The 24,065-nt window shown below is 46.9% G+C and overlaps 1 protein-coding gene across 1 annotated transcript in view; it reads left to right on the top strand.

The window, feature by feature from the left end:
* The window catches only part of LOC111152935 (cadherin 11), a 147,550-nt gene that overhangs the window by 61,915 nt on the left and 61,570 nt on the right, over nt 1–24,065 (top strand). Inside the window, exon 2 of the mRNA XM_022511679.1 lies at nt 1,513–1,637. The gene's annotated coding sequence lies outside the window, so the exon portion shown is untranslated. The remainder of the gene's footprint in view (nt 1–1,512; nt 1,638–24,065) is intronic.

The raw sequence follows: 24,065 nt of genomic DNA, 5'->3' as shown, positions 1-24,065 counted from the left end.
GGAGACTAGTTCAACATGTAATGTGGTTGCAAAGTAGGGTTCTTCATCAATTATGTGTTCTATGACTTGTCCATGTGGATTTTTCTCTGACTCCACGTTCATCTGGGAATAGCCCCATGGCTATTCTGTCCTCAACATCCTGGGAATAGCACATAGTAGGACATTTTCTTGTTTTTGTAGTCACCAAATCAAGATGTTATGGGCACATTTGAGATTTATAATTTATTTCAGTCCTTCACCAAGAAGGGTTTTTGCTTCCTGCTGTTGTTGGTGTTGTTTGTGGAAGGCATGGTGTGTGAGGAGGAGCTGTCGGATGGAACCAAGATGAGATGAGGAAAAGTGTATTTGGAAACAAAAAGGAAGCATAATAAATAAAGTCAAATAAGAAGCTATTTCAGTTCTTTCTTTTAAATATTTTATTTATTTGAGAGAGAGAGAGAGAGAAAGCAAGCAGGGGAAGGAACAGAGAGAGGGGGAGGGGGAAGGGGAAAGAATTCCAAGCAGACACCCCATGAGCTCAGAGCCTGACATGGGGCTCAATCTCACAACCCTGAGGTCATGACTTGAGCTGAAACCAAGAGTCGCTTAACTAACTGAGTGACCCAGGTGCTTTAGAAGCTGTTTCATTTCTTAACGCAGGCTGGGTTGATCCTAGAAGGTAGAAGCCCTAGAGATGAAGGACGTTCAAGAAATCCTTTATGCCGTTGTGTTAGAGCTGTGCCAACCACCGCGTTCCCTGGTTCAGTGCCTCAGTTTTTGAAGGTGACAGCTGTTCAGACCCTCCGTATTCCTCTCTTCATTCACTGAACAGATCTACATTGAACAGCTGCTCTGGGCTAGGAAATGTGTTAGACACTTTGTGAGATATGAAGATGAATCAGACCAGAATCCAGGCAGAACACAACCCCCACGCAGAAATCCAGAGTGTGCTGTGGTATGGGAGGGGGTGGAGAGAAATGTAGTCTTGATGAAGAATTGAGGCTCTGTCAGCCCAGGGCTCAGCTCTGCTGGTGTAGGGATGACATCTCCTATCACCGCCACCACCCCTGTCACTCTTTGCCCTTGAGACTGTCATTCCACGAGCTCTGGCAGCCGCAGAACAGTGTTCTTCCTTGTGGAGGGAAGGTACCTACTTTGGACTTAGAATGAGCGTCTTCTCAGAAACTGGCTCCAAGAGTTGACATCCCCCCTACGGGTTTGAATGTGACATCCGTAGTGTGGTGCAAGAAGTTGGATGGGTGGCTGCTTTATCTTTTTGTCAAAATACCAAAAACACATATATAGTGAGTCACATCACCTTTTGGTAGCTATAAACCCATGGCAAGTTTTTCCCACTTTTCACACAAGTGTGACAATTTGTTTACATCTCTCTCCCCATGCCTGGACTATTCTCCTCTAAGGGAGATGTCTATCTACACAACTGTGTGTCCCCAGTATCTAGGAGTCTAGGAGTGTGTCATTTCATTGATTCATGTCACCTCTGTTTAATAACGATCCTTTTTCTTTTTGCAGAAATCCCTGTATTTTCGGCTCAGCGACCCCGGGGTGCTCATTCCAGTTGTTATTTGTTGAGTGACCAATCAAATGGGTGGAGTGTGTTATAGAAATTGGCAGCAGGTATCCAATGGGTGAAGAAGGTAAGATGGAGCTACTTGACTATACTATGACTGTGAGCATGGAAGTGACCGCCAACTGGCCCCTCCCCCTCCAACCTGCCTTTGTTTAACTCTGCACTAAATGGAAAGCAGCGTCTGAGAAGGAAGTTGACCTACTCACTTGGGCTTTGAGGAATGTGATTATTCACTGTTGTTCTTGGGTTCTCTTTACCGAACACCTGTTACGTCCTAGTACAAGGATGATTATTTTTGTTGTTGTTTGGGTTTTTGTCGGGGAGGGATGACTATAGAAAAGTCAGAGGAGAAAGAAGGAACTGAAAGGCATTCTTTAGCAAAGACTCAGCTGGGAGGACTAAGATAATTGACATGTTGCCTTTTCCTCCTTTTCTTCTTTTGAAGAGAATTCTATAAATAAGGACAAGGTGACTTATATCCCATGGCCAGGAGGCTGAACCTTTCAGACCTCAAAAGGCAGACCGCAGGATCATAAGCCAAAAGGCTGATTTCAGCTGAGGCCCAGCTCTGCCACTCACTGTCCCTATGCCCTTAGATTAATGAGCTCTTTTCTGGGCCACAGGGTAGTTGGACCTAGGGTCATTAACCGTTCTAAAATTTTAGGATTTTATGACTCCATTGATCTCCTCTATCTTCTCAGTGGTAACTAGAGCTATTTTTATAGGACACCCAAATATCCAGATAAAAATGCAAGAATTAATTCTAGGGGCATGACTCCCTACATTTTAGGGTTCTAGATCCATCTGTCCTTAGGTCTATGGCTCCTCTCCATGCGGTAGTCCACCAGGAGCCTTAAATGCAGAGGCCAAATATAACTCATGGTTTTCTCCTCTCAACCCTCACTTTGTCCTGTGTGTCGAATTTCAGGGTAGCATCAAAACTCAGTGGGATCAGAAACATGGGAGGGGTACCATACGCCTCTCAATCAGTCCCTTACCGCCAATGGCAATTTATTCCTGTTGATTCCTACTGGTGCTACTCTGATGATCTCTGAAATTATTTTTTTTTTTTCTCTCTTTCCCACTCACTGCCATCCTCCAAACATTAGCCTGATCCTCTTTCTCCAAAGTTAACACAATTGCCACCTGACAGGTCATTTTTGTCTCTGGGGTTACTTCTTATCCAGGCAGTATGTTACTTTCCCCCTTAATCTTTTCAGTGTCAGAGATCTGATTCCTTAGTAAGTGTCTAGGACCCCTTCAGGGATAAGGCCACTGTTTTGCTGTCTAGACTCATCTCTCAGCCATTCTCTCTGCAAACCCAGCTCTGCCTAGACACATCCATTGCGGGATCTGCTGTAGGGCACACCTGTCCCTTCCCCAGTGCCCCATGATTGCACTTTCTCTTCACAAGCCAACTCTTGCTCACTTATATCTTAGCTTGGACCTTACTATCTCTAAGGAATTCTCTCCAATCCCTGAAAACCGAGCTATGGGTGTTTCTTAGACAACACGTGGGTAGTCAAAGGTTACGTGATCTACTGTGATTTCGACAGAGGGTTGTAACTGTTTATTTAATTCCATATCTTCCCAGCTAGACCTGGAGGTTCTTGAGAGCAGGGCTTCTTTTGGGGAGCACTGTGTTCCTAGTTGCAACCACTGCATCTGGCCCAAAGTAGGTTCTCAAAACATAGTTATCAAACATATTAATAGTGATTTTTAAGTATATTTTGAATAGAATATGAGGAAGGGGAGCTAATGTTACAACAGAGAAAAGTCATAATAATAGCAGCTAACAGGTATCGAGTGCTTAGTACACATCAGGGAAATAAGATATTGAAAGGCATCGCCTCCCACAATCCTTGCAAAAACTAGTGTCGTGGGTACTCTAAATGTCCAAGATTTGCTAAATGAGAAAACTGAGTCTTGGAAAAGATAGGTAACTCATCTATGGCCATATTGGCATTATTTTTATCCTCGGAAATTTTTATCTTTGAGAAGTCTGATTTTAGCTAAAGCTGATGGATTTAACCACTCCCCTCTTTTCTCTTACCCCTGAATGAATCTGCTCTGTTAGGGACCAAAAAACAAACCAAGTCAGTTCCTGTCCAGGAGGCGGGCCTTTTTCCCTGCCTCCCATGCAAGCTTCTGTGACAGAAGTGGTCGTCCCCTGTGACTAGACTCGTAAATCTTTGGTGATTTTCCAGGTGTTGTACCCTCCCATGTGAATGTGAATCTGTTTGAGAATACAATTTCAATTTGGGGAGCTCCCCGAACTCTTTCTCCGGTGCTCTGGTCCATGCTTGTTACAGGAATAAACCGATGAGTGAAAACGCTCTTCCGGGAGCAGAGCGGCACGTCCCTACAGAGACACCCATAAGATCTGGAGTGTCTGACTGGTTCCTCTCAAATTAGCATATATTGCACTCATTTGCTCTGAAGCCTGGTTCAGCAGATGAGATGCAGCTCTCCTGCAGACACGTCTGAGAGTGACGATCATCTCATCGCTACCAAGCCAAATGGGTCTCTTCATTTCATTAGCCCTGTGAATTCTTCAGTAGAACACGCGACTGACATTTCCTATTTTTCTAGATAACAGGGACAATTAGAATGAGGTATCAGGGGATGCCTGGGTGGCTCAGTTGGTTGGACGACTGCCTTCGGCTCAGGTCATGATCCCGGGCTGCCAGGATCGAGTCCCACGTTGGGCTCCCAGCTCCATGGGGAGTCTGCTTCTCCCTCTGACCTTCTCCTCGCTCATGCTCTCTCTCACTGTCTCTCTCTCAAATAAATAAATAAAATCTTAAAAAAAAAAAAAAGAATGAGGTATCAGTGAAGCAGAGTCAGAAGCTAAATAGAAAGTACTTGGATTTATCTTTTAGGAAACATGTTAGTTTTGTTTTTTGGGTTTTTTTTTTTTTTTTCCTACTTAGAAATTAAGAACGCCTACTTAGAAGAGTTCTGCATAGCTTTTTCCAAGGAGGGGAAGGTAAACTATTCTAATGCTTCTAACACCCTTGAAACACACACACACAGCATGGTACAGACAGAATGGCTGTTTGATCTTTCAGGCAAAGATTCTTGTTTTACAGAGAGGGTTTTTTTTTTGTTGTTTTTTTGTTTTTTTCCCTTGAAGAAAGGGAAGACTTGTTCATGATTATACTGTAAGGCTTTGGAAGAACAAAACAAAATTAACCAACAACTTAGGCTGCAGTCTCAGATTCTTGATTCCCCCTTCAGTTCACCGTAGCGTTTCTTTCTTTCTTCTTCTTCTTCTTCTTCTTCTTCTTCTTTTCTTAAGAATTTATTTATTTATCTGACAGACAACGAGAGATTGTGTGCACAATCAGGGGGAGCGGCAGAGGGAGAGAGAGAAGCAGGCTCCTGGCTGAGCATAGAGCCTGACATGGGGCTCGATTCCAGGAGGCTCGATCCCAGGACCCTGGTATCAGGACCCCAGCCAAAGGCAAATGCTTACCCCACGGAAATACCCCAGTGCTTCAAGGGCAGTGTTTTTGGAAAGTACCTTGGTGTGTGGTGCACACAGCCAGAGTCAGAAGGGCACTTCCCTTTTCCTTGCTCTGTATAAAGTGCTCAAAATCCAAACAAAAAGGAAAAAGAGAGCGATGGGGTAGAGAAGAGAGATTAAAAAAAGAGAGAGGCTTTTAACAAATGGTAGGGAAATTGTTTGGGCTTGCAAGATCAGCTCTCAGGCTGACCTCTGAGGAGATCCTCTCGAGCTCTGTCCCTGGCACACATTTCCCTTGGGTTGATTCGCAGCGCAGGGGAGGACGTGCCTGGGTTAGCCACGGACTATGGCTTCTCAGCCCTGCTGCCCCACTGGGCTTTTAGAGTAGGGCACTGGGGCACAGATAGGAATGTCTTCAAGTGAAAAATATTTGCCCTTATATTCATGAAATCTTCCACACATGGAGATTCTGCTGAGTGATCATCCGCAGGGGCCAATGGTCACAAGTCACCCAATTGTCTTTCATTTGCATAAAAATCAATCTCAAAAAGCCACTTTGAGGGGGAGGGGGTGCAGCTCACCTGTGCTGAAGTCTCCACCGAGCTCTGCTTTGTCGCTGACAGTCTGAAATGCTGGCAGCCTGTCTTCCAACCCCCTAGCCTGCTGGGTCTGTCTGTGAATGCACATTTCCTATTTCGGGATGTAGGCCACTGTGGAGAAAGAGGCCAAGTATCTGTCTTTAGCTGGTGTCACTTGGATAAAAAAATAGACACTCCGTCCACTCGCTGACTCCTCTGCAGATCGTCGGTGTGTATAATGTGACTGTCAGTCCCACCGTCGATGAAGAATTACAGGAAGCCAGGGAGCACGAGGGCCCTATCTTTGCCTGAATCCATATAGAAGACACACACAGCAGCCACAGTGGTGGCTCTTTCATCTCACTTTATTTAACTAATGATGAACAGCACGCAGAGGCCACTCCCGATAAGAACGGTGAGAGTGGAGACTGAACACGCATGCCCGCACTTTCCATCCATGATCTGGCTGGATGCCACCAGAACTTTGAGTGGTGTGTGCAGTCATCATGGTTCTTTCATAGATGCGGACCCTGAGGTTCGGGGAGAGTACAGTCAGCTTGCTGAGAGACACGTGACTAGCAATGGGTAGAGCCAGGGTCTCTCCTCCTGAGCCCTGATTCTCCTGGGTCTTCTATAGTTTGCCTTCCAGTCTTAACGAAGTTGGAGGGCAATTCTATTAGAATTCTTTTAGTATGGCCATGTCCTAAATCTCCACTTGGCTTATAAAGAAGTCCTAGTGGCTTCTGGCTAATGCACTAGTACGCAGCTCAGTGTGTAACACTGAGCTAGAGGTAACACGTCAGGAGAGGTGAAGAGAGCACTGGGTCTGTTCACTTCGCAGCCATCTCTCGAGAACTGTTCTTGTTTTAGTCATTCGATGAGATACTGGAGCTAACACCATGGGCCAAGTGCACACCCGTCTGGGGTTACGGCAGTGGAAATGAAGTCATGCCTTTGAAGGCCCTCCCTTCTTGTGATGGAGCCAAGCTGGCTGACAAACAACCATGGTGCATAGCTCCTTCTAGATAGGTCTAGGCTTCCATAGGAGCACAGGGGTGGGGGCCTGACTCTGATAGAGGAAATCAGAAGCTTCAGTGTGGAGGTGACCTGTGTGTTTAGACATGAAACATGAGTAGGAGTTTACTGGAAAAGATCAGGAAGTATGTTGCAGTCCAGAAGTTCGAAAGAGAAAGAGAGAGCAGTACAGAAGTTCTCGAGCCACTCTTTCTCGTGACTAGGTGGTTTGTTTGTTTTCTTATTTGTTATCTGTAAGTCGATAAGACAGTTAAGTAGATGAAGAGGGTATGAAATTCAGAAGGTGATAAAAGGTCTACAGAGAATTCTGTCTCCTTCAGTGCCTATCATCTTATCCATGAATTTCCTGCCACGGAGGCAACTACTATTTTTGGATTCCTACGTGACTGTCCAGAGATTTTCTGGATAGTTACAACCACACGTATCCACAGAGTCACTTTTTCCACATCTGTACATGGGTATTTAACTATAGACACTGTTTTGCACACTGTCCTAGAAAGAGAAAACTTCATTAAGTGTTTCCCCTTATTCGTTTTACTCACTCTCCTTGGATTTTAAACTTTTTTAAAATTAAGAAAAACTACAAACCTGCAGAAAGTTGTAAAAATAATACAATGACTTCTTATAAACCCTTCATCTGAAATGACTGATTTTTTTTAAATCATTTTGCCATGCTCCATGCAATGACTGTACAGATTTAATCCGTAATTAAGGTACAGCCTGGATGTCAGTTACCCAGAGAGCTCCGGAGCCCTTACTTCCCGAGACAACGCAGGTACACCCTGAAATCTAGAACACATCCACTCCATGTCAGTGGCTCTGATGTGCCATGAGCAGCAAATCCCCCTTCAGGATGGAGATGTCCGGAAGGGCCCTTCTTCAGACCGCTTGAAACCCACCTTGTGCTCAGCTTTGGGAAAGGTTTTGCCATGTCCTGTCAAGTGCTCCCTCGGCAAGAGGTGAGTGTGTCTCGGACCGGGGAGCACGCGCTCCGCACTTGCCTCCTGGACCCAGTGGTCCAGGGTGGGAACACACAGCCCTGGTAAATCCGATCACTTCATTTCCGACAACCGGTCATCTAGATAGTGACTCTTCTGTTCTGTTTGTCAGCTTCAACAGGGCCACCCCAAAGCCTGGTGTAGGATTCCCTCCTTTCAAAGATCAAAGCTCCTGAGCACTGCTCAAGTTATCTCTGCGTTTCCTCTGTGCATTCCATGGCAAGGGAGGGTTTGTATTCTACAGGAGAGGGACTTTGAACGCCGTGACGGGCAGGAAGTAACCCAAGAAGACAGTGTGGGATGGCTTTGCAGCCAAGGTCTCTGGGCCTAGGAGGATAGTTTTCAAGTATTCATTCATTCACTCATCAAATAATGACTGAAAGCCTTCGTGGCACTCTTTCATGCTTTGTGGCAAGACCTGTGCATGCTCTTTGCAGACTGTGATGGTCATCTGTGGGGTGGCGGACATACAGACATACTGCAGCTGAAGAAGGCCGGCAAGCCGGCAAACCTGAAAGGGATCGGGTAGAATCTCTAAGGAGTGGCTTCCTGCCCCTCCACCCATTTATTCATACGTTAAACACGTATCTATTGACTGTTTGCTCTGTCCTAATTCCAACGTGTGCCCCTGTGAATAAGACCATTGTTGTTCCTATTTTAATGGAACTCATATGGGGGGGGGGGTTGGGGGGGTGCCCTCTTGACCTGCCTCTAAGTCTACCTGTTTCCTTCTGTTCCATCAGGGAGATTCAGCTGCTCCCACTGTTTCAGGACAAAAAAATCAGGCCATTGCCTGTCAGCCCTTCCTGGCCTCATGTGATTCCTAAGCCAGAGAATCACCATTTCCTCCGGAGGCTACTAACCCAAATTACCCTGTGCCCTGTGGGGGACTCAGAGCTCAAGGAAGTTTGAGAGAGCAGAGGAGGAAAGGTAACAAGCCATACTAAAATCTGCCACCAATTAATTGTGTCTGCTGAGGATCTAGACGGCTGGAGCCTGACACCTGGCAGATGCCTCTATTTGGAAGCTTTAGAAAAACTGTGGAGGGGCCAGTGAGTTCATCTTTTCAAGAGGCTCTGAATTTTAGACTCTAAGTACTATTCCAAATGCTGTTAGGTTGCCACAGCAACAGTTCTTATACTTTTTTTTTTTAAAGAAAATAAATTGTGGGGCGCCTGGGTGGCTCAGTGGGTTAAGCCGCTGCCTTCGGCTCAGGTCATGATCTCAGGGTCCTGGGATCGAGCCCCGCATCGGGCTCTCTGCTCAGCAGGGAGCCTGCTTCCTCCTCTCTCTCTACCTGCCTCTCTGTCTGCTTGTGATCTCTCTCTGTCAAATAAATAAAAATAAAATCTTTAAAAAAAAAAAGAAAGAAAGAAAGAAAATAAATTGTAAAAAATCCGGCCATAGACTTGGAAGGAAGGGCAAGGTGAGAAGGTGCCTCTCTAAATAAATGGCTAGTAAGTTCCCCCAAGTACTGTGTTCCTGTCCTCAACAGGTACTGTTTGGGACCTCCCAGCACTCCCCAGTTTCACTTCAGAATCTCCACTTGAAAAATGGACCCAGGAGGATTGTTACTCATTGCCCCTAACCCGTTTACATCAGGCTTTGGGCAAAGAAAGCAAAAGCCTTGATTGCTAGTGTGGTTTCATTGGCCTCAAGGGTTGGAGTGGAACCTGCAAAGGCAGTCCGGGCTCACAGGGGACCGGCCAGAGCGGCGGGCACTCCAGCTCCTGGGAGCTCATCCAGCTCTACGCCTGCTTCCCCAGTCTTCTCCTTCAAGCTGCTGCAGGATTTCTCCAAAATCCAAATCGTATCAAGTTGCTTAAGTCTAAAATCTTAAGCTTCAGAAGACCACTGGTCCCTTGCAGGATAACTTAAGCTTCAGAAAAGCATGGTCCCTTGCAGGATAAATTACAGGGTGCTTTGCTTGTAAGACCGCCAGGATCCAGCCTCCACTCCCTGTCGCCTCCTGAAGCTCCCTTGTCACCCCCGTTTACCCTCCTTCCAGTCCACAGCTTACTGCTGGCCCCCCAGCGCCTCACTGGGACGCTTCCCTCCCGATTCCTTTGCATGAGTTTTCCTTCTCTGTCCCCATTTCTCTGGTTGTGCAGAGAAGAATCATCTTTGGAGGACGTTCCCTGGCCCCGTGAAACAGGTCATTTCTTTCCCCTGAGTGCCTTGGCCCTTTGGGGGTTCTCAACATGCCTTCCATGGGCCCCAGGTACCTTCACCTTCAAGATCTCCTTTTACCATAAAAAAATAAATACATGGGGTGCCTGGGTGGCTCAGAGGGTTAAGCCTCTGCCTTCAGCTCGGGTCATGATCTCAGGGTCCTGAGATCGAGCCCCGCGTCGGGCTCTCTGCTCGGCAAGAAGTCTGCTTCCTTTTCTCTCTCTGCCTGCCTCTCTGCCTACTTGTGATCTCTCTCTGTGTCAAATAAATAAATAAAATCTTAAAAAAAATACATTTTATGATTGCTTTGGTAAAAAGATGAATATAATCTTTTACCCTAAAAGGCCAATTAATTTCCCTTCTGACTTTAAAAGAAATTACAACTGGTATGTGAGGATGTAGAGCAAAGGGAACCCTTGGTGGGATGTAAATGGAGGTCCCTCAGAAAATTAACAATAGAACTAGGCTACGATCCAGTAATTCCACTCCTAGGTATTTACCCAAAGGGGACAAAAATGCTACCTTGAAAAGATAGATGTTCCCCCGTGTTCATTGCAGCATTATTTACAATAGCCAGGACATGGAAGCAGCCTGAATGTCCATAGACAGAAGAGTGCATCAAAACAATGTGTTATGTATAGAGACACACACACAATGGAATATTACTCAGCCATAAAAAAGGAAATGTTGCCATTTGCACCAATATGGATGGACCTTGAGGGCATTATGCTAAAAGAAATATGTCAGAGAAAGACAAATACCATATGATCTCACTTATACGTAGAATCATAAGGGGGAAAAAAACCAAGTAAAACCAAATTCATAGGTACAGAGAACAGATTGGTGGGGGTGGGAGGGGGTGGGAGGTGAGCAAAATAGGTGGAAGGCAACCCAAAGGTAGAAAGTTCCCTTGGTATAAAATAAATAAGCCCAGGGTATGTAATGTACAGCACAGTGACTATAGTTAGTAATAATTGTATTGCATATTTGAAAGTTCTTGAAAGTTCTCATCCCAAGAAAAAAAAATACAGCAGTGTGTAGTGACAGATATTAAGCAGATTTATTGTGGTGATCATTTTCTATATATAAAATATCAATTATTATATTGTACACCTGGAACTGATATAATGTTATATGTCAATTATACCTCAATTTAAAAAAAATAAGCAGGCACAAAAACGTTCCTGTGAGCCCCTAAAGTGTTAGGGGCCCCAGGCATGGTGCCTAATGGAGAAGTTGGTGTGGCATTCCTTTGTGACCTTGTTGCTATTTGTCTGTCTACAAGTCTGCAGGATCTTTGAGGCTAGAATCTGGATGTTTAATGCCGGGTCTTCTATCACAGTGTGTGGGGTATGTATGCACGCTTGCTGAACAGGCCTTCGCAGGAAGGAGACGTGGTCTCTGTCCTCCTGGACCCTGTGCCGCTCAGAGTTTTGACTGGCATTCCCAGATAAGACAGGGCCTACTGTCTCAAGTCCATTTTCAAAAGGGACAACGTCTTCTCTTCCCACCATCTGTACAGCCCTTCCTTGTGCTTCCCACGTCGATCCCTGTGCATGGACGTTCTCCGTCTTACTCTCTGGGAGAATAAATGGAGGCTCAGAGAGCTTAAGCAGAGTCTAGGAAACAGAGTTGTCTCCTGCTCAGGGTCACACACAGTGTGTGGTGCGAACCACGATGTCAAGACCCTTTTTTCCCTAGGACACCTGCTGTTGCCCTCTCACACTACAGAACTTCCAATCCAAACTACCCCCCACTTCCTTTTCCATACCAGGACCTGTAAGAAACAGTGGATCTCAGCGTACGTAGAACTGCTTCAGAATCCACACTGTTGTGCCTTCCCCCATCTTCTCTTCACTGGAGGACTGGCAGTCCCAGCTAGTGACATACTCTTGGTAGAGAACCTGCAGCTCTCAGCCCCTTCTGGACTTGCCTCACGTGGCCATTCCGGCCAAGATCGTGGCCCCTCCTGGGGAAGCCCACATCTGATGACTGGATCAGTAGGGGTTTGGCCATTGTGGTTCTGCTCAAGATCATTGCAAAGGGCCATCCTAGCCCAGAGCACCACGCAGGGTTACCTGAGGCTGTGGCCAGCCCCCGCCCCCCCCCCATCTCACCTTCTCCCTCTGCCCACTCCTGCTTCCCTTCCCTCATATTATTCTCAAGGGCAGCCCATAATGAGCATCCCCATGTGAAACTCCATCTCAGAGAACTTAACTTGCCAGAAACTCTATGGAATATTTTGCAGCAAGCCCTCTTATTGTCTGCATGAATACACCAGATTCATTTGTGCCTTCATTGTTTTCACTGAGTGTGTATTCACTGGATGCTTAGCACCAGCTCAGCACCAAGATACCGTAGGAAGCAAGACAGAAAAGGACCTCTCGTGACATGGAACTCAAATTACTTTGACTCTGAAGACAGGTTTTAATCCTGTTTCTGCACTGAAATTGCGCGCTTCTGCCAGAGATTTCTGGCTGCCCCTGAGCTTAGGTGGAGGACAAGAGAAGTTTCCCATTGAGCCCTGCTGATTGCTGTGCAGAATAAATCCTGCTTGCAAGAGTGTGGGAATGGCCTTCTCTTTATCCACGATCAGACTCCTCCGCTCCCTTCGCTTGGACCTTTCAGAGGGCCCAGAGTGAGGTCTAGGTGAGGGGCAGGAGCTGGAACAGGAGAACTGGGGCTGCGGTGGCTGCCCAGGGTATCAAGAGGGAGGACAGAGAAGCACATGAGAAGGCCTGCAGGAATCAAGGTCAGGACCAGGAGCTTAACTGAAAAGATGGAGGAGAGGCGGGGCTGGGTTTAATTTGCAGCAGAGTGGAGTAAGGGCTTGGAGAGTGATCACCATTGCCCTTCATCTTTCCTTAAAAATAGTTCATGACCTCCATCTCAATCAGAACAAAATGCAGACCCTAACTGCGCTATCAGTGCTGCCCCTACGTGATCCCTCCCTACGTCTGCGTCCTTGCCTGGTCCACTCAGCTACGCTGCATACTGCTGTCCCTTGAACTGGCCCAGCCCTTTCCAGCCTGCAGGGCTTGGCCCTTTGTGTCCGCTGAGTCCGAGTCTCTTCACGTGCCTGGCCCCTTGTCATCATTCAGGACCCAGATTAAATCTACTACTCACTACTCCCCCCAACCCCCACCTGCCGGAGGCTGTTCCCCATGCCGGCACCTCACCTGCCACCCACGCCCACTCATTCCATATTTCATCCTTCTGTCTAATCCTTTAAAACAGCCATCACCATCTGTGAATGCTTTTTTCTTTCGTGGGTTTTCTTTTTTACCGTCCTTTTTCTCAATGAGATTCTCAGCCCCAGCGTTTCACAGACGTCGTCTGCCTGGTCCACCCCATGTCCTCAACACCAAGCGGGGCCGTTCACACTAGTCGCCGTTCAGGCAGTATTTCTTAAGTGAAGGACAAAGTTCCGAATGTTTCCTTGATTGGGTTAGCAGGAATATAACGGTCAGGGTGTCTGTTTTCAACTGAGGGGTGGCGCGTGGGCTCCTCTACACTGCTGAGTTGAACAGAATTTTCAGACACATCTCTCTACCCCTCATTCTCTGTGTCCCTCCTGGGCCATCCGTCGGATTTGAGTGACTTCCGTTCCTGGAGCACTCCACTCTTGGGAGGCGAACAGCTGCATAATGGCTTCCCTGCGTGTGCATCTGTGCATTAACACAGGCCTTTCGGGCATGCTCCGGCTTGCCTGACCCATCTCCCATCAGGAGAGAATGTGCATCCGTAATACTCTGGAAAATTAGGGCTGACATGTAGTTTGGTACCCAAAGTGGTTTCACTCAAGCAAACACAGAGAATAATAGCCAGGCACTTAAATGCTTGAGCAGGTATCAATCAGAAGAACATTCCAATAATCCATGTTTATAAAGCTCGTTAGTATGAATTTTTGAAATAGCACTTACTCCGCGTCCTTCTTGACAAATGGTATTTGTCGCCATTGAGATAGTTTATTTCAATTATGCGCCGGTGTTGGAGGGAGAAGCTTTCTGACAATAGCAAGGCAGAAGACGTTCTTCTTGTGCTACTATCACTATTCCCGTTGCTAAACTCGACTGGACAGTTCATTAAGATGAAAAATTAACAGCACATGCTTTGGGGAGAATAATCACGGAACATGACAGCTTGCGGAGGCTTCAGCATTCGGGGAAGCGTGGAGATGACAAACATGCTGGTCTTCAGAAGAAGTGACGATTGGCCAATCAGTCAGAAGCTACGTGTTTACCAAGCACCTCCACCTGAGCGGAGGAGCTGGGGGAACAGAAAATGCAGGAATCATGGCCTTTGAACTCCACGAATATACCATCTATTTGGAAAGGCTGGAGAGATTCCAGCTGTCAATCTGGGAGCCCCAGAGGGGTATACATCAAACGCCTGACACTTTGGTGCTGATTACAAGTCCAGGAGTAATGCAGTGTGGGCCTCCGAGATTTCAAAGAGCTTGAAGAAGTGCAAGATGTTGATTAGCAAACTATGTTCTAAATAGAGCAGCTGCTCGTGGCTAGGAGTTTGCGTCTAGGAGGGTGATGAAGATGTTCTAGACCTAGGCTGTGGTGGACTGGTGCTCAACTTTGCAGACGCACTAAAAGAAATCCTGAATCATTCACTTTCAAAACGTCGACTTTATGATATCTGAATTTTATCTCAAGCAAACGGTTATTTTTTTAAGGAGCCTACAAATTCTGCACAGCTAAACTACAGTAACTTTGTTATATGCTCAGAGAATTGGGCTTAGTTCAAATAGGTGAAGAGGCTGAAGCCGATTAACATCGGTAGGAAGGAAGGATGTACCCATTTTACAGATGAGGAAATGAAGAGTCAGACCAGTTCATAACTTGACCGTGAAGCCACACAGCTGGCAAGTAATGGGGCTGGGACCTCACCTCCCAGACTTTCTGGCTCCAGAGCTCAGATGCTTCTCACCCCACTTTGCTGGGGCCCAGAAAAAACAGATTCTAGAATAAAGTCACGACATGAGTGGCAGCAAAGATAAGACAGATTTGCCTCAGGAAAAGGATCCTCCGCATTTTCTCTCTCATCAGTTCTTACAGCATCCCTATGAGGGATGATCAGGAATGGGTGTGCCTACAGCTGCGGAAGTGGGGTACATCTCAGGAGAAAAGGGGGTGCTGAGAGCAAGGAGACCACACCTGTTTTCCCAGGCTCTGTGAGGAGCACTGCACCTCCCCCCGCTTCCAGGCATTCAAAGTGCCCCTGCCTCCGCTCAGGTCTCTGTCTCTCCCTGGACTTGTACGTGCCTCCCTTTTCTCCAGTGCAAGCCAAATGTCTAAGTGAGACCATAGCAGTGTGGGATCCATGGATGTTTAGTGACAAGGCTTGGAATTAGGTATCCTGTCCGTTAAGTAGAGACATAAATGCTGTTTCTTTTCTCCTCTGTGGAAGGAGCAGATGCACTTTTCTATTGTAAAGCACATGTCTAGATTAAAGCCACTTAAGTCATTATCTCCCCTGCAGTTAATAAGAGAGCTTTTGATGTCATTCTCAGCTTACTAGTGTAAATAATGGGTCAAATTCTCATCCTGTTGGACAGGATGGAAATCTGACTCAAGATTTGTAAATACTGCTGCATTTAATTCATTTTCACCGGGACATTTGCTTCCCCAGCAGACAGTGGAATAACAGCATCCTGGGAAACAGCCTGTGCAGGAATCAGGATGCATTAACCTAAGCAGTGAGATCAAAACAAAAGCTCTGTTTGCCATCTCCCGCCAGAGCCCAAATCCCGGCAGTCCCCGCTGTTTGGCTGCATTCAGGAAGCATAAATAAAATTAGATCCTCACGCAGTAAGGAGGAATGGGGATTTACAAAAGGGAAGTCTTAAGCAGCTGACATCCTCTTTTCCCATTTCATTGACTTTTTTTTTCCTTAGCTCTAAAGGAGTTCAAAGAACAGTAAAATAATGATAGTAATAATAACAACAATCATACTAATTAAAGATTAAGACTTACTGCAATATATCCTTGCCTGTTTCAGAGTGTCTGCTCTTTGCCCTCATTGAAGGTTGACTCCGAAGTGGGAATGCCTGGGTCCTGATCTTGTTTCTGCCTGCTACTTGCCAGGAAAGTGACAGCTCTTGTGCTCATTTGGCTTATTTGTCAACAAAGGGGTGATTATAATACCACCCAATGATCAGTGTCTACTCCATAGGGATTTTGTGACAACCGAAGAGGGTATAACCTCTAATGCACTGAGACCAACACATGTCACCCTGAAAGGTTCCCCAGACAGGACTCCGGGTGGTGGTGATGGTAATGTGTGAGTCTATACAATTCCAAATAACCAGGTGTTTCCAAGAGTGGGGCCATGTAAACAGAGGTTCTCAGCAATTGATGGAATCCAGATGATAGCCAGGTTTTTCTGTCCAGCGCCTGCCTGCAGTCTTATGGGGGAGAGCCGACTTCCAGCTGAGCTGGCCCTGGGACCAGCTAGTTAAGGTGGCAACAGGCAGGCCTTCCCCCCCGAGCTTGCTGGCCCCCATGGGCAGGGTCCTTGCTTCTCCTTGCAGAAGGGCCGCAGCTGTGCAAATGCCCCCACGAAATACAGTATGTGGGTCAGGAGCAGAGTTGCGGAAAGAGCCAACCAGCCCGGTTGGGGTTTTAGTTCTGCTTCTACCTGTGCCCTTGAATGGAACAGCTACTCTCTCATGCTCATGATTTTGTTGTTGTTTTGATGCAACAGGAGACTGTGACTCTCTTGACTCTCTCACCGGGTTGAGGAAGGCTTTGCATTTTTAAGTTGTGACATTGCACTGGTCCCCCTCCTTCTGCAGCACATGAGAGCACAAGCCACGGAGTCACTCTGTGTGCATCGTTTCTGCTGCCTGTGAGCTGGCTGCCGTGACTCCAGCCAGGTGATGTGACCCCAGGATGCTTCAGCTTGCTCATCTGGTAAATGGGTACATCAGCTGGCTATTGCTTTTGTAACAAACTCCCACAAACTCGATGGCTGAAAACAATACAACTCTATTATCTGAGAGTTTTGGAGATCAGAAGTCCAGAAAGGGTCCTTTGGGCTGAAACCAGGTCAACAGGGCTGGTTCCCTCCTGGAGGTCCTAGGGGAGAATCTTATTTCTCATCTTTTTTCCAAGTCTCAGGGCCTCCTGCATCCATCCCTTAACTAATGGCTTCTTCCTCTCTCTTTGAAGCCCATCACGCCACCCTCTGCTTTTCTCACCACCTCTCTTTCTCTGTCCCTCCTGCCTCCATCTTAGAAGGACCCTGAGATTACATAGAGCCCAGGCTACTCTGCCCATCTCAAGGCCCTTAATTTGACCACAGAGGCCTCTTTGCCATACAAGTCGGGCTTACGAATACTGAGAATTAGTACGTGGACATCTCTGGGGAAAGGACATTATTCCTACTCATGGGCCTGTTGAAAAAATCAAATGAGAGAATGCATGTAAAATGTCGAGCGCAGGTTCCTAACTCAACAAATGTTTATGCTCCTCATCAGACGTAGCGATGTTGCCATAGGCTTACTCACCTCCAGGAGCCAGCCGGGGATGACCGCAGTTGGAAGTGCCACAGTTCTTCTCTCTGGTGGGAGCCATATCCCTGTTTGGCAATGACTGGAGGCTTCCACTCACGAGTCCGGAAAGGAAGCCCATCTGCCGAGATGGGTTTGTTGGCAGAGCACGTCCTGCAGCAGGGCTGGCTTGGCCAAGGCGAGCCTCCTTTCTAAGCGTCAGCTTCCTTATTTGTAAACTGAGGTGAGGACGAAAGTCTTGACTTTGGGGTTTTTCCGTTGAAGATCTATGAACGACAATAATTGAGCACAGGTGAATCCAAGAAAAAATAAAGGGCAAGTTGGTTGATGTTAAGCTATGTTTATTGGCTTTTCAGGGAAAACAGCCCATTGCAAAATAGCAGCCTTGGACAACTATCACCCTCTCCAGCCGTGAGCCTTGATGAAGGTTCCTAACTGTGGGTGCTCCCGGCCAAGGCTAGGCTCTGCCATGACATTTCAGGGAGCCTGGCAGAGGCCGCATCCTATAATGAATGCAGCAGCAGACAAGCGAGGGTCTGAGCTCAGGTTTCAGGGGGGGCTGAATTCTTCTATGTCAAAGTCATGTTGTTCACGGATCAAGGATTGAAGAGGAGAAACGTGGAAAAGGGAAGACGCCTACTGTGTGCCGGCGCGTCTTCATGTCATTTAATCCCACCACTTTGCCTTGTGCAGGGGAGCATTTTATCTCCATTTTTCAAATGAGAAAACAGAGCCCGAGAAAGATTGAATAATTTGCCTGATGCCTCACAGCTGGTAAGTGGCACGAGGAAAGGGAAATTGAATTAATACTTCAAATCTAAAACGGAGCTTCTAGGCTGTCGCCGCAGGCCCTGCCTCCGCCTGAACGAGCAGGTCTGCTCTCCACGGGATGGGCCAAGTTGCAGGCCACCGGGGCAGCCCCTGAGCCCGCCCCCCGCCCCACAATGGGCCGAAAGCTAAGGCCACGGGATACTGTGTGTCAGCGTTTTCTCTTTCACCCAAAATTTTTACAAAAAGCATCACCATCTGCCCGGCCTTCTTCTTTGCGGCCCTGTCTTCCCATCTCAAATTCAAATTTTTCCTAGTTGTTTTGGGCAGAGGTGAGTGATGGATGTTCGCAGAGTGAGACCTAAGCATCCCAGTGGTCCCTCTTCCCTTCATGGTTAACCTTCACGCGGGGTGCCAGACCCGACCTGTGGCTCTGTCTTCACCCAGGATGCCTCTGGAGCTGTTTTTGGGAGGTGGGGGCGGGGGGGGAGGTTGCCTGTGATTTGAATCATTTTAGAAATGGCAAGAGTATGTCTGGGGAGACTATTGGAAGCTTGTCAAATATACCCAGAGACAAGATGGGTGTAAGGAGATGATGGCACCAAACGTGGGTTTGTGGCTCGAATGAGTTGGAGCTGAAGTTCTCTTGGAACTCAGAAGCTTCTCCATCAGGAGTTTTGGATGCAGGGGTTCAGGTGTTTGCAGCAGAATCAAATCTCGTTAATTGCAAACCACAGTTCCTCGGAGCGGGGAGCATAGGTAACTTACAAGCAGGTGCAGTAATAGATCCAACGCCTCCGTGAGTCCCGAGCGGAAGGAAGCCAAGCCTTGCATCAAGTACACATTGCATTTCTAACCTGGGGCAAGCCACGGTGAAAGTCAAGAGGCTCTGGGAGCAGAGAAAAAACAAAACAAAACTCCATAGCCTTTTTTTTTTTTTTTCTCTAAGAGAAAGGTTGTACTCATGAGGCAGGACACCTTCAAATTAAATTATTAAAAGTTAAACCTCTGAGACCGGATGGTCAGCAGGTCTCACGAGTTGTTTGACCTTGAGGGAGTGACTTCTCACAGCCTTGGTGTCTTCATCTCTACACTGGGCTGTGTGCTGATTAGCTAAATAAAGCCAGCAGAGCAGAGTGCTCAGCTCTTTGCTGAGCACGGAATAAGCAGATAGGACCTGGGAGCTACCCCCATCGTGGGCTGCTGTTAATCAGCTATGTCCTTCTGAAGGCGAAGCATCTGACTGGAGGCTGAATTGGGGTTGATTTTGGAGCTGTCCACTCCCCGTTGGAAACTGTGTTCCCCACCAGGGAATATTTTTTTTCCTTTCCTGGGGTAGGGTTTTCAGGCTAAGCTCTCCTCTCAAGACTGCAGCCTTCAGGTGCACTAGCATCTCCGAACATTAAAGAGTACGACTTATTCCTTCATTCCCCATCAATAAAATGAGGGTAATAATAACCCTTACCTCTGTGGGCTGATGTGTAAAATGAGCTAATGTTTGTGAAAGCCCTTTGTAAATTACAAAGGGTGATAAAGTATGAATTGTTATTGTGATTGCTCTATTCCAGGCAATTCATAAACAATGCAGAAAATTAAGGATGCGCACTACTGGCATTCAAAAAACATTTATGCCTTTTTAAGTATATAGCTATAAACTATCAGCAGATGAGTTTGATGATACAGTCTTCAATCCGATTTAAATATTGGTAACCGCCCACTGAGAGTGACTTTCTAGCAGGGACAGTGCAGAGGCACCATGGTTAGCTGTAACAGCTCTGGTCCCACCAGGCTCAGGTACCAAAAGTGGATGCCCTTTGTGACTTTGCCCTGAGTTACCAAAGGTCTTCTGACCCTCACTTCCCTCTTGTGTAAAATAGAGATACTAATACCTGCCTAATTGCGTTGTGCTGAACAGTCAGTAAGATACTGACCACGAAGCCTTGGATGTATTACCTAGCGAAGGGGACCTGGAAACTTCCTAATTGTAGTCCCCTTGCCCCTCTGATGGACAGATGTTCTCTCTTGCCCCTTAGGCCCCTCGTTGAAATGCTAATCAGGGTTAGAGCCCCTGCCCTCAGCTGGGCTCCCCGCAGGCTCCCTGAGATCACTGCCACCTCACTCAGCTCCGCAGCCCACCTCCCAGTGCCTTACTGGCCTGCTGACCTTCAGGCCTTCAAGGTCAGCTCTGACAGGGCCAGATCTCTGCAGATTCCAGTGCCTGCTCTTGATAACCATCTGTGTGGTGGGGGGTGAATGGGGCCAGGGAAGACTGTGTCTTAAAGCCAGTGTGAACACCCAGGCCATGTCCGTCCAATGCTACGGGGCCTGTCTGGCCTCTAAGGACCTTATGTTTGTTACCTGCCGACTCCACTCGGACAGTCAGGTACAGCCCTGTCCACATTGTTTCAGCGACAACCAGAGAAATGTAAAATTTACCTTGACACTATTCAGTTCTAGAGGCCAAGGTTTTGAAGCTGATAATAATAACAGGTAGTATTTATTGACTACTCACTATTCGCCACACACGGTGTCCAGCTCATCACAAGAAATGTATGGAAATACGCACAAGGCAAGGAGGAGTGTGCTGTTTTAGTACCACCGTTTTTCAGATGAGGCCACAAGAGAAGGAAGAGACAAGGTTAGCTTTCAACCCAGGGTTCCTGGTGGCGCCAGTGAGACCAGTTTGCTGGGACAAGTGTCCTGGAAGCAGGGTGTCAGGGAGGAACAGAGAAGTCACCCAGTTCAGAATGCACTGTGCCTTTCCCCACCCATGTTAGTGTCTTGGGGCTGCCAGAGGAACGGACGGCCACAAACTAGGTGGCTTAAACAACAGAAATTTATTGAGTCACAATTCTGGAGGCCAGAAGTCCCAAAATCAAGGTGTGGGCAGAGTTGACCTGTTCCGAGGGCTGCGAGGGAGAATCTGTGTCCTGCATTCCTTCTAGCTTCCGATATCCTCCGACATTCCTTGGCTTATAAATGGTGCCCCCGCCCCGTGTCCAAATTCCCCTGTTTGTAAGGACACCAGTGAGACTAAGGTAGAGTGCAGCCTAATGACTTCATTTTAACTTCGTCATTTGCAAAAACCGTACTTCTAAAAAAGGGCACTTTCACTGGGACGGGAGTTAGGACTTCAGCATCTTTTGGGGAGACATCATTCGATGATAATCCTATCCCAGCTCTGCTTCCCACGTGCCCAATATCACACCACCTGCTGAAGATAAGGTTATGGGCGGCACACACATGATCCCCATTGTCACGGAGCTTTGGTGATATTCTCCTGCAGAATTTCTACCACGAGCCCCTCTGGTACTGCGGCAAAACCTCTTATCGGCAATTCCAAATGGCTCATCTGAGGGGACAAGAGAAGGTAGCTTCATCACTCTGAGTAAATCTAAAGACAGCATAATTAGAGACCAAAAGTCATCTCTGATTAACTTTATTTGCATGTGCACATCTCTAATTCATCCACTGCTTTGCAAAGTGACGTGGGATTTCTTGAAGTCTAAAACTGTTTGTTTATTCTGTTTTTTCCTAGTTTACTGGTGGGTGTCATCCTCGGCCTCCCAGACCAAGTGCCGCAAGTAGGGTGATTCTACCAGGGTGCGCCACGCCTTAGATGGAAGAGCGATTCGCCTGTGCTCTGTTTAATTAAGCCTCACTTAATGGGCAAACGTTTTCTTTAACAAGCTTGCTGTCACCTCTTCCGTTATTTAAGGCAGTTCACGTCAGGGGGAAAAAAGAGAAAGAAAGGAAAAAATTTCTCATTTGCTTGAACTCGATTGGTCTAAGGAAAAATGTGGCTGTCGAGAAGGTGCCTAATTGCCACTGTGATCGTGCACTTATTCTCTATTTAGTCTCAGGCTTCTTATTGAAACGCTAATCAGGGTTAGGTCTCACCTCTTGATGAATGATTTTGTAAAAACTTGATATTCCTCCGCTTGGCTGGGAACGTCTGCGTGCAAGTGTAATGCCACTCCGACTGAATGGGGAGATAACTAATGCCCTTAATTTTGCAAAGATGGCTCTGATTTGGTACATACAGTGCAGATCAGGGGAAATCAGAATGAAATTAATTTCCTTCTTTGCATAGACACCACCTCGGTTATCTCGGGAGCGACTTTGCCTTCGCCGTTGTCGCTGGGGATGATTTGGAGAATGCTTGGCACGTGTGCGTGGGCTTATTTCCTATAGCTGGGGTCAAATCTAGGTTATGCCATTATATCTGATGTCAGAGCATGAGGGCTTAAGTTCCCTGATTTTGTTTCATTCGTCAAGTAGGAGACATTACACGAGACCATGGTAGGGAGTATCGTTCTTGCTCATGTTTTCACATTCTAAGTACACAGTGTTTTTTCCTTTCTCTTTATTCCCTGCCCCTCCCCCACCTTCTTTATTCCCTGCCCCTCCCCCACCCACCAGCCCCTGAAAGTGGGACACAGGTTGTTGTTTGGGGGTTCTTCTCCCCCCGCCCCCCACCCCACAGCAGTCACGCCCTCATTCTGAGTCTGAGTCTTGGGCTGCTTCTCGGTTCTAAGGCTTCACACATCCTGATGGAAAACGAATGACTGAAGCAGATAGCTACTCATTTGGGCAGCTGCGGACATGTGGCTATTTCCACGGAGTGGCAACTGAGTCACTACTGACTTTCCCGACTTTGCAGGCAGCCGGGCAGGTGTGAATCCAAGCACTGGCCAGACAGTGAATGTTATTATTCATTATTATGTAAGTGCTGTTTGTTGTGTGTGTACACGCGGTCTACACAAGGAAGCCTGCCTACATGTCCTGCCCCACCATTTCCTCTTTCTTGAGTGGCTTCTGCACTTTTACTGTCTCAAATTCCTGTTGTTACATGAACACAGACTCTGATTTCTTGTCTGAGAGGCTGGCTGTGGTCGCTCCCATTGGCTCGATTGCTGTTCTTACACTGGGCACATCTCACCGGTTCTTACACATCCCTTCACGGCTTCATTCAGGTTTATCAAGTATGTCTTGTCTTCCCTGAGCGTCCACGTCCCTGGACCCTGTTTTAGGTGAGTCTCCACTGAGCTCTTTCAGCAACTCATACCCACATCAAAGCACCTTTCATGACATGTTTACTATTTTCTGGGCTGCCTCCCAGCCTGCCACCCACCGTGACACTCCGGGAGTCGTGGGCACCGTGGCGGCATCTTCCTGCCATTGCCTCTTCTTGGCTCAGTATCAGCTTCCCACCTCATGCTCTGGGCGTGTTTGGTGGATGCATTTTTACCACTTTTTTTCTGCGTGCATGTGAACAAACATCCATGAGAGCTTCATTCTTGAAAGCTGCTGCTGTGGTACGTGCTCCTAATATAAATGATCCTGACCCCAAGATTCGGGTATTGGTTGTTTTCTGAGAACTAGTGTCAACTCAGGATGAAAGAGAACATTATTCCTAATTCCTCGATCAATTAGTACTGCAGATAATCCTCTCATCCCTAGGCCTTTTACATGGTAGGTCATCCGTCAATATCCGAGGGCGTATTCCATCTTCTCCGGGGAAATCAAAGATCCTTCTTTGGTTCTCTCTGACCTCAATTATACTGATGTTAAGAGTTTCCAAACTGTCAACCTTTCCCCAAATGTGATCTCTTCTGCCCAGTGATGTTGTTTTCCTGAGGACGAGGCAAGAGCATTCTCAGTTCGCATAGAAGGTATTTGGAGAAGATTCTGGGATTTTAGAAAAAAAATGACTTGAGGCTTGGAGATTGGCTTGCCTCATCTAGTTTTTAATTTTTACGAATGACTTTCCACTTTATCAAACACGAGACTTCCAGTTAAATGTGGATTTCAGATTTTTAAAAAAATAATCATTTTAGTATAAGTGTGTCCCTCCAAATTCTATGGAACATAATTTTACTGAGAATGAGTGCTCTTTATCCGAGATGCAAATTTAATTGGGTGCCCTGTATTTTTATTCGTTAGATCT

The sequence above is a fragment of the Enhydra lutris genome, unplaced genomic scaffold (assembly GCF_002288905.1).
Source record: "Enhydra lutris kenyoni isolate GAN:26980312 unplaced genomic scaffold, ASM228890v2 scaffoldscaffold30, whole genome shotgun sequence".
Classification (NCBI taxonomy): Eukaryota; Metazoa; Chordata; class Mammalia; order Carnivora; family Mustelidae; genus Enhydra; species Enhydra lutris.
The sequence above is the reverse complement of the archived record's forward strand: the minus strand, read 5'-3'. Positions and strand labels throughout refer to the sequence as shown.